The 10,727-nt window shown below is 48.9% G+C and overlaps 1 pseudogene; it reads left to right on the top strand.

Moving 5' to 3' along the window:
* The first annotated feature begins 349 nt into the window (after positions 1-349).
* Positions 350-1,290, top strand: LOC118988054 (olfactory receptor 8B4-like; annotated as a pseudogene).
* The last annotated feature ends 9,437 nt before the right edge of the window (positions 1,291-10,727 follow it).

Below are 10,727 nucleotides of genomic sequence, written 5' to 3'. Positions count from 1 at the left end.
GAATCATAGGGGAAAGGGGGAGAGACTCACATGAATAAGTATAAAGGACACATGGACAGTAATTAAGGTGGGTGGCGGAAATGACAGGGAGGTGGGGAGCACTGGGGTGGGCAGGATAGGGAATATAAAACAGAAAACTGTACTTGAATAAGAATTAAATAAAAATTAAAAAAAACAACTGAGCACCTCAACAAACAGGCGAGAACCATTGTGAGCTGCTTTCGCAGTTGTAGGAGGCAAGGTGCAAGGGTGAACAGCCAGCTCCATCTCATGTCACTTACAATTCATGCTTCTGCTGATCATCAGTCGACCTACATTTCCCTCCTTTCTGCAGGGAACCCTTCAGAAAAGAATGACTCTGAGAAATAGCTCCTCAGTGACTGAATTTATTTTTGTGGGATTCTCAGAACAGTCAGAGCTCTGTGTCCTCCTGTTCCTCCTGTTCTTAGGGATCTATGTGTTTACCGTGGTGGGCAACTTGGCCTTGATCATCCTGATTGGGCTGAATTCTAGTCTCCACACTCCAATGTACTTTTTCCTTTTCAACTTGTCTTTTATAGATCTGTGTTACTCTTGCGTCTTTACCCCCAAAATGCTGAATGATTTTGTGCCTGAAAATGTCATCTCTTTTGTGGGATGCATGACTCAACTATTTTTCTACTGTTTTTTTTTTTTTTTTGTCAATTCTGAGTGCTACGTGCTGGTAGCAATGGCATGTGACCTCTATGTTGCTATCTGCAAGCCTCTGCTGTACACAGTCACCATGTCCCCCCAGGTCTGTGCTCTGCTGATGTTCAGTTCCTACATGGCAGGGTTCCTGGGGGCCATGGCCCACGCTGGAAGCATGCTGAGACTGAGCTTCTGCGACTCCAATGTCATCTACCATGACCTGTGCGAAGTGCTCCCCCTCCTGCAGCTCTCCTGCAGCAGCACCCGGCCAACCGGCTGGTGTTTTTCCTTGTTGTTGGAGTGGCCATCACAACCTCTAGCAGCAGCATCTTCGACTCTTACGCTTTGACTCTCCGCAGTATCCTCCACATCCCTTCCGCTGAGGGAAGGGCCAAAGCCTTTAGCACATGCAGCTCCCATGTCCTTGCTGTGGCTCTGTTTTTTCGGTCAGGGGTATTTACCTATCGAACAACCTCTCTCCCTGGGCCTGTGTACCAGAGCAAGTATGCTTCCGTCTTCTACACCAACGTGGTTCCCATGCTCAACCCTTTGATCTACAGTTTGAGGAATAAGGACGTTAAACTTGCCCTGGATAAAACCCTGAAAAGAGTGCTTTTCTGAGGGTTCTGTTTGTACCAGTTAATGACTGGGAAGCATCATCATATCTTCTTATCCACAGATGGGGGAATTTTCATTTTTCTCTCTAGTAGGGTCTTCTCTCCACTTTAAAAATTGGAAATCTCTTGTTTATACTCTTCTTGAGGATATATGTATAATAGTATATATTTTGTACTATATGAATGGGTTCATTGCATGCAATTTAGCTTTGATTAAGTAGCTATTATTTACTTGACTCCAATATGGGCCCAAGACATGAGTAAGACGAGGCCCCATGCCTTCCATCCTTTTCTTGGTAGGCTAAATGGGCTCGTCCAACTGACATTTCTGGCTGGGAGCTGGGGAAAGTGGTGATGTGAAGGTCCATGAGAGTGAATGTGGTTTTCTTCAGTTATGGGAGCAGCCTTGGGCCATAGGTAAGATCGTCTCCCAGTCTCCAGAGAGATTGGAAGGATCATAAATCATCTCCTTCATCCACGTAAATATACACAAAAGAGAAGGCTTCACCCAAGAGCCCCTTATGTGGTCTGGAAATTTTTTTTAATTTCAGAGGTAGAGGATGGGGAGAGAAACAGAAAGACAGACAGACAGACAGACAGAAACAGAGAGGGATAGAGAGAGAAACACTGATGTGAGAGGGAAACATTGACCAGTTGCCTCCTGTACTTGCCCCCATTGGGTATCAAACCCATAACCTAGGTATGTGCCCTGCAGCCTTTTGGTGCATGGGATGATGCTTCAACCAACTGAGCCACCTGGCCAAGGTCCTGTTCTGAAATGTAAACATAAATTGAAGCCAAAATATCTTGTTTCCAATTATAGAACTCTTTGGCCTTGGGATAGTAATCATGGGTAAGCAGCCTTGTAATTGGGTCAGGTTGGGGGCTCTGGATACTAAGGCTGAAAGCAAAAGAAGAACAAAAGCAAAGCTCCATGGACGTTCGTGAGTATGTCACCTGCTACCTCTGTTCTGCCCTGAAGGTACGCTATGGAACATACGGGGAAATCCTTCTATTCTTTGCAGTAGATTTAGACTTCACTGTCTCTAACCTCACGTGTTACAGTTAGCAGAATCGGGGAGAAAGGGGAATCATATTGCACTCCCCACTGGCAAGAGAGACTTGGAAGGGACCCAGATTGTGAGTGCCAAAGATTACTCCAAACTGCTCTGCTGAAGGTGCTGCCCTTCTGTATGGAATAGCTCCGATATTGAGGGATGTGTCCCCATAAACTGCCCTTTGCATAGGCAGGAAGGTGGACCTGTGGCCAGGCCAAGCCATGTGGAGAGGAGCAGGGTGAAGACTTGTGTGGTCAGAGGAAGGGGGCGCTACTCTGAGCAGAGGCTACAACGTGGGCTGTCCTCGAGGAAACCCTCTCTCAAGAGTATTCACACTTTTTTTGGATATGGGGAGAGTTGTATAAAGTACTGAGTTTATACATTTTGCTTTGCTTATATTTCTCCAACTCTTCCCTAAAATCAGATAGTTTTCAAGGGTGTTTCGGTACCAGAAACAAGGCAGCAAGTGGAAGTAAGGGCTTCCTCACACTTACCGCCTTGCTGACACACACATGGAAGGAGCAACGTCATACTGACGAGAAGAGCAGTTCAAGGGTTCCAAGGCTACTGGAAGGACGGGGTTTCATCACCAAAAAGACCTACATGGGAAAAAGAAAGGGCTGCAACCCAGGCCGTGCAGACATGGCAAGCCACATGTACATTCTCACCTGGGTGCGAAGATGAAGCGGTGCTTACATGGGAGAAAATGGGAGATGAGGCAAGGAGACTTAGAACCATCGAGCTTTATTAGGAACAGTTCTTCCTGTTTGGTTCTTGGATGTAGTGTTTTCACAATTAAGCAGAGTGCAAGAGCCTCCATCAAAGTCCCACAGCCTCCCACAGACTCTCCCCACTGGTTAAGTTTTCTTAAAGTTCCAGTTAGTCTTCATCAATCTCTATGGCGTTCACGATGAACGCAATGCTTACAATGCCCCAGATTTCTTCTCCATCCGGAATTAGACCTCCACCCACCTCACTGGTTTTCTTGTCTGACCTGGATGCCTCGCAGACCTGACACAGCACAAAGGGTCCAGCTCTAAAGTCTCGGTCTCCTTCTTGCTCACCTTGGCTGAGCCCCACACAGACACCCAAAAGGACAGTGCCACTGTTCGCCGAGGGACCCCGCTCCCTGCTCCGGAAGCATTTTCTCACCCCTCGTCTCCCCATGCCACAGATGGTCCACTGCCCAGGACTGTTCATTGCCCTCCCTCTGGCAGGTACCTCCAAACACTTCTCTCCTTTTCCAAGACAAACAACACCCCCCTACCCCTTAAATCACTTTGCTTTTGTTTTTTTACCCACTTTTGAGCTGTGAAAAACAGAGCTGTTAGGAACTTTTTGGGGCTGGAGGCTATTCGAGTGAACATAAATGGTGTCTGGCTCTGACGGGGTCCTCCTGAGTGTGATGCTGAACTTCCTGGGCCGGGAGGCTCTCAAGACTCCACTGAGCTGACTTCCTGGAGATCAAACCGACACCACCACATGGCCTGCAGGCCCCCACCCACCCCACTACATATCATGTTGCTGGCCTGAACTACCCAAGGCCTGGCTAATCTAAGACATTTACCAGGCAGGACGTTCGAAGGACTTGGAGGTTTCCTCCTGTAGCCAACTCAGTCAGACTTCTCTTTGTAATGTGCAAGCGCTGAGCATCCCAGACCTGCTGAGTCAACCCTTTAGGGCACAGGTTTCATTTCTCTGGGATAAGCGCCCTGGGGGTTGTGCTTCTGGGATGTGTAGCCTAGGCACGCTTTTGTTCTTGTTGTCCACTTTCTTTCTTCTTTCTAATGCCAGGCTGTTTTCCAGATCAGTGATGCCACTTTACATCACCGCCACCAATGTGTGAGTGACTGGTTTCTCCACATCCTCACCAGCACGTAGGACTGTCCTCACACTTATTTTAAGGGGTTCTGATAAGTGGGTCAGACTATCTCTCTATGCTTCTAACTTTCCCATCTGCCTCTCTGCCGTCTGTATATCCTCCTCAGTGAAACGCCTGTTTGTGTCCGTTGCCTGTCTGTAATAGCGTTGCTTGTTTTCACTGCTGCATTTTGCATGTTGGGACACTGTCCCCTGACTGGATATGTGGTTTGCAAACATTTCTGTCCAGTGTGCACTATGTCATTTCATTTGTCACCGAGCCTAGGCTTTAAATTTTAGTAAATTATAATTTATTTATTTCTTTTTAGATAGATCCCATTGGGGGCGGGGGTCAAGTCTAAAATCCTTTTGCCTGGCCCTACAGCCCCAGTTTTTCTCACAGAATTTTCCCCAGTGTTTTACATGTAGACATATGGATTATGTCTACATGTTAATGTTAATGTTTTAACATTAACCTTAATGTTTTCATGAGCTGTGAGGTGTAGGTGTTTACATCAAGGTCTTTTTGTTTCTTTGCCTGTGGATATCTGATGGCCCTACTCCCACTTTTAATGGAAAGGCCGTCCTATGAATTGTTTTGCATGTCCGCTAAAAATCAGCTGGGCTTCTTTGTTTGGGTGTCTACTCTGTTCCATCGATTACCTTGTCTTTACCTTCTTGGCTACATAATAACTGTTAAAATAGGGGAGGTTTTATTCTGGTTTTGCATTGTTATTCTAACTCATTTGCCTTTCCTTATAAGTATTTTTTAAAAGAAAAGTGCATATTTCCATTTTTAAGAGAAGTTCTACAACTTGCTTTTTTCATTTAACAGCCCATCATCAATACCTTTTCATCTAAGTAAGTACCTATTGATCTATTTCATTTTACCAGTAAAAATAAAAATAAACCAAAACACAAATTTATACTATCACACTGTACTGATGTACTGGAATCAACCTGGTCCCTCTTAATGACTATTTTTTCCCAGTTTCCTATTATTATAATAAATAATGCTGAAATCAATAATCATATTGGGCGTGTGTTTGCTCAAATGTTCCCCATGTGTTGCCATTTGACTTTGCTTGTAGTATAGTCAAAGATCAATTTTGTTTTTAACTTTAGTCAAGTGTTTCTGAGCACTTTCAAGTTCTCAGTTTTACAGCCCCACCCCTCGAAGTCCATGAAGGACTGAGGAAGTCCACTCTGGAGGAGCGGAGCAGCTCTGGGGACCCGGACCTGGGTGTCTAGGGGAATTACAAGTCCTCTCCAGAGGCCAGAAATGGCCAGCGCCAGCCTGGGAGTCACGTGGGGGCAATTCTATCCCATTCCTGGCAGCAACCTAACAACATTTTCAAATTGCCATTCTGCTGCCAGGGTCGCGCCCTACAGGCTGGGAGCTTCATGGCGAATGCCACATGCCATCCACCCCGGGGAGGGAGACCCAATTCTAGGTGGACTCAGAGGAGATCCGGTGTGTGGCCTGCAGGACACCCTAGCCAGCCTCAGCATTGGGAAGGGTCCTGGGGACTTTCGTTCCAGTTGTCCGGCGTCATCTGGTGGCCGCTTTTATGTAGTGTCTTCCCTCCGGAGCTCCAGCGAAATATGCAATAAATGGGATGTAGCCCTGGTGTCAGCCGCCTACTTCCTGCGACCTTAGCGGATCATCCTGGTGGTGCCTGGGCGTCAGAGCATCATCTATTCGCAGAGCTTAAATATCACGGGGTTTCCATCGTACCTCTCCTGGGCTAGGTTATGAGGCTGCTGGGGTTGGGGGTCGGTCAGCACGCAGGGGTGTCAAGGATTAAAGGGAGAGGATTCCAGCTCCCGGACGCTGTCCCGCAGGTGCTCAGGCTGTCGGAGGCGCCTCCAAGGAGTTTTTCCAAGTTCTATTTCAGAGGCCAGACCTGCTCCTTCCTGCGGGACAATTTGGAAGGGCGTCTCCAGAGGACAAAACTCCCGCCAATTTTTCCTAGTCCCGCTCCGGAGATGGAAACCAGCGCAGGCGGGACGGACAAATCTGTGTAGTGTCCATCCCAAATGTGGGTGTGATGCCCAGTGGTCGCAACTTCCCCAAATATTTCGAAGTCCCCTGCCTGGAGCTGCAGCCTGGCAGTATGGCCGGTAAGATGAAGCAGGCAGGGGACTTCGCAAGGCCTCTTTGTCTTCTTTCATACCCTCTAATTCTAGGACAGGACTGCGAGAGGGCCAGGCTCCCAGGGCGCAGCTGTGGGCTCTGGCAGGCCTGGGGACCCCTGCACTTCCCTGTGCGGTCCGCGCGCTGCCTTACGCGCCACCTGGCGGCCACTTTATGTAGCTTTCTCTCTAGTTCCAGTGGAAGAGGGAGTGGGATCCCATCCAGCTCAGTGTCTGTGACCAGAGCCTGGGAAGCTATCTGCAAGGGGAGAATCATTCTGTTACAAAACGGCTTTTCTTCTGATGAGAACTTTCAAGATCTACTTGCAAATATGCAATATGCTATTATCAACTACTGTCACTATGCTGCCCCGTGAACTTACTGCCATTACCCAGTGGGCTCCTGAACAAAGTGGTCATGGTGGCAGGGATGGAGGTCGTGCATGGGCTCAGCAACATGGACTTCCACTCACCAGGGCAGACCTGGCTTCACGCTCCGCGGCTGAGACCAGCACTGCATCCCCAGTGTGGCATCATTCCCTGGGGTGATCACCAGCTACCCACCCGGGGGCAGCTTGACTGCACTGGGGCCCTTCCAAATGGAAAGGGCAGTGTTTTACTCTTCCTGGAATACACACTTGCTCTGGATATGGACTTGCCTTCCCTGCACACGATGCTACTGCCAAAATTACTACCCATGGACTTGCAGGGTGCCTTATTCACCATCCTGCTACCCCACACAGCACTGTTTCTAATCAAGGCGCTCACCTCGAAGCAGAGGATGCGCAACAATGGAGCCGTGCTCTGGAATCCACTAGTCTTGCCATGCCCCCCACCAACTGGCTTCACGGCGCAGCAGAATGGCCTTTTGAAGACTCCGCTACAGCACCAGCCATGGAGCACGACCTGGTAGGGCTGCCACCAGGTTCTCCAGAAGGCTGCACAAGCTCTGAATCAGTGTCCAGTCTGGCGAGATGTGTTCTGATAGGGAGGCTGCATGGGTCCGGGCAGCAAGGGTGGAAAGAGAAGTGTCACCACACCCATTTCTCACAAACTCTGTGTTCTGCTGCCTGAAGGACTTACCCACAGAGGGAGAAAGGCTTCCACAAGGGGCCACAACAATGATTCTATTGTCAAGGCTGCCACTTGGCCATTTGGGGCTCCTCATACCTCTGAATCGATAAGCAAAGAAGGGGGTTTCAGTGCTAACCCCACTTACCAATGGGAAATCAAACTCTGCTCAACAGTGGAGCTAAGGAGGAGTGTCCCTGGGCTACAGGAGACCTGTTCGGCCGTCTCCCAGTGTAACCACATCCTGGGTCAAGGTCAGTGGAAAACTACAGCATGATGGTATTTAGAGATGGGGCCTTTGAAGGATGTAGTTACCTTCAATGAGTCCTTAGGATAGAACCTAATCCAATAGGGCCGGTGTCCTTGTAAGAAGAGATCAGGATACAGACATGGAACACAGAGGTAAGACCATGTGAGGACACAGCAAGAAGGTGGTTCTCTGCAGGCCAGGGAGAGAGGCCCCGGGAGAAAACAACCCATCAGACAATTTGATCGCGGACCTAAAGCCTCCAGACCTGTGAGCAAATAAGTTTCTGTGGTTCAAACAACACAGTCTGTGCAGCACTTTGTCCCAACAGCCCAAGCACACTAATCCAGTGACCATTTCATCCCCTGGGCTCTCATGTTTCCACTATAAAGCTGGGCCTGGTTACAGAGGCCCTGGAAAGGCAGACATCCCTGAACCACCGTTCACGCTCACGTATGAGATAACAGAAATGCAGTGGGGTGGCAGGGCACGGTGTCATGGGTATACAGACCACTTGTGATGAGTCCCAGGTGCTCTATGCTAATTCTTCCTCCAGGCCCACCTCATTGGCACAGTGCTCGTGGCCAGGTGGACAGGGAGAATATAGTGGCCATTATGAGACCTAGTGAGGTCCGCTTCTTGTTGTCCAGCAGACACGCACACTCCTCCTGTGCTGCGGGGGAGCCAAGCCTCCTCCCCTTTCCCTCCTTTCCTGCTGCCTCTAAGTGCAGAACTCAGCACATCTCCGTGTTACTGATGCCCTTGAGGCTCAGGATGTTTCATTCCCAGCTGGAGCTGGAGTAAAACAGTTTCATTTCCCTATGGCGCAGGAGCATGAGCACCAACCACGGAGTGCTTCCCTCAGCTTTAGGGGTCCCCTGCTTGATCTTGAACTAACCATCAGTGCACCTCGTCAGGGGTCTCTGGTGCAGCAGTCAAAGACCACTTGCCCCTCATTACTAAACACTTCAGTGACTAGGTCCGCAGCCCAAAGGGTTATGCTCTGCATCTGGCCAGCCAGCTTGCAGGGTCTCCACTATCTTTTTTCCAGAGTATCATGACCTTGCCAACCTCCAGGAGGAGAGGGAAAGGCCCGATGGTGTTAACTTGTTCAGAAAAAGCAGGACAAGTCCTACTAGGGTGTGGCCTATTTTCTGCAGCACAGATGCCCCCACTTTTGTCAGAGTTGCAGCTTTAGCAACAGGAACATAAATAAACTTCTTCACTTTGTAAAAGATAGAAAATGTTCTCTGACTGCCCGAGGGAGGCAGTGCTGAGTCCGCTGACTTTATATCAAGAAAATCTGCTCAGCCAGCAAAGTATCATTTATATAGCGAACACCTGAGCATCAGAGGACGCTTTCTAAGTGCAGAAACACCCACAGTGCACACTGAAAACCAACTTCATGTTTGTACAACAGTGTCTTCCACGAATCAGACCAAGCATTACTCACAAGATTCCTTTTACTTCTTTTTCTTTCTTCACGGCAAATTTTTAGCCCAAACTCTACTAGGTATTTTTCTTAAATAGAAATAAAGACCCAAAAGGGTTAATGAGGCCCACTCCTGTTGCTGCAGCTTTTTTTCCCAAATCCAGGCAGTCCAGCCAAGGCTCACATCTGTTGCCACAATCTTGCCTCTTCTGTCCTAAGCTTGTCCTTTGTCTCACTGTCCCCAGGTTTAATAAACATACTCTCACTACCCCCTGGACTCTGTGTTGAATTCCTTCCCACACAAAGTCCTGAACTCACACATCCCAGACTGTGAGGGGCAGACCTGCCTTCCCCTGGTCCCTTTCCCACAACAAAGCTTGTTCTCTCTAAGGCAGGAAGGCCCCATCTTCTGCCCCCAGGAGTCCAGCAGAATATTAAGCAGTCCCACTTCTTGGTAGTTTTTATATTTTATAAAAAGTGTCATTGGGGGTTCCCAATAATTTGTCAAGGTCAGAATGAGGGGCTGCAGATGGCACCTGAATGCCAGGCACTGCCTCTGAAAAGTGCAGGGCGGGGGGTGCTGCAGAAACCACATTAATGTCATTAACGTTACCTGTCACTACCAGAACCAATACGTAGAGACAAGGATGAATCTTTATGGGCACTTTATTCAGATGCCAGGGGTCTGAGAAGACAGCAGGTTATGTACCCTCAAAGCTGTTTTAACATTTCATCTCAAATGGTAGGTTACAAAAGAGAAGAAGAGGTAGGCATTAGATTTGGGAAAAAAGGTTAGTCAGATAAGAGTTGCTGTCAAGGACAATTTTCTTTATATTTGTCTGCTGATCAACAATCTTTATCTTTCTCTGACTTTCCCTGCCTGGATCACAATGACTCAGATAACATATCTATCACTTGCAGAGCCCCCTGCCCCAAAGGCAGAATTGCTTGGGACCAGTTCCTGGAAAAACAGCTTCCACACACATTAATCACTTAAGCCTATCAAGGAAAACTACAGCTAAAACCTGGAACTCTTGAATTCCTCTCTCACCTCCAAGACACAGGCCCCAGCCTGGATACGGAAGGTGTGGTGGGGAGTCCCTAGACAAGGGTCCCAGACAAGCATCCCAAGAGTGTGGAAGACAGGGAGACTTACACAAAAGTGAGAGCCCAAAAGTGACAAAACCGGTGGAGCTCAAGGGGCTTAGTGAGTCTAGCACTTTCGGCGGAGAGCCACAGGACTCTCAAGCCACCCTGACAGTCCCATGCGGGGGCACGACGAGGCCGCCACACTGCAAAGCCCAGCTAGGATATAAACTGTCCAGAGGAAGCAGGGTGATAAGGAAGAGTCTAGGAGCAGATCTTTGCGAGTATCTTGGAAATCTCTTGGAAATCTCAGGATTTCTGCGCTGTAGGCTCCCGCCCCTGTGCTTGCAAGGGCGGAACGGCGGGGTAAGGGGCGGGGACAATTCGAGACCCTCCCAGGAGCTCGGCGGAGGGGCGGGGCGAGCCTCGTTTTGGCCGAGGCAGATAGCTGGATGCGCCGGGCCGGAACTGTCCTAAAAGGGGGCGGGGCGCTCCGCGGTGTGGAGCATCGCTCTGGTCCGCGACTTGTTGGGTGAAGGGGTTATGGATCG

This window comes from Sturnira hondurensis, unplaced genomic scaffold (genome assembly GCF_014824575.4).
Source record: "Sturnira hondurensis isolate 20B ecotype Veracruz unplaced genomic scaffold, ASM1482457v3 Scaffold0005658, whole genome shotgun sequence".
Lineage (NCBI taxonomy): Eukaryota > Metazoa > Chordata > Mammalia > Chiroptera > Phyllostomidae > Sturnira > Sturnira hondurensis.
This window is presented reverse-complemented; position numbering and strand designations above follow the sequence as displayed.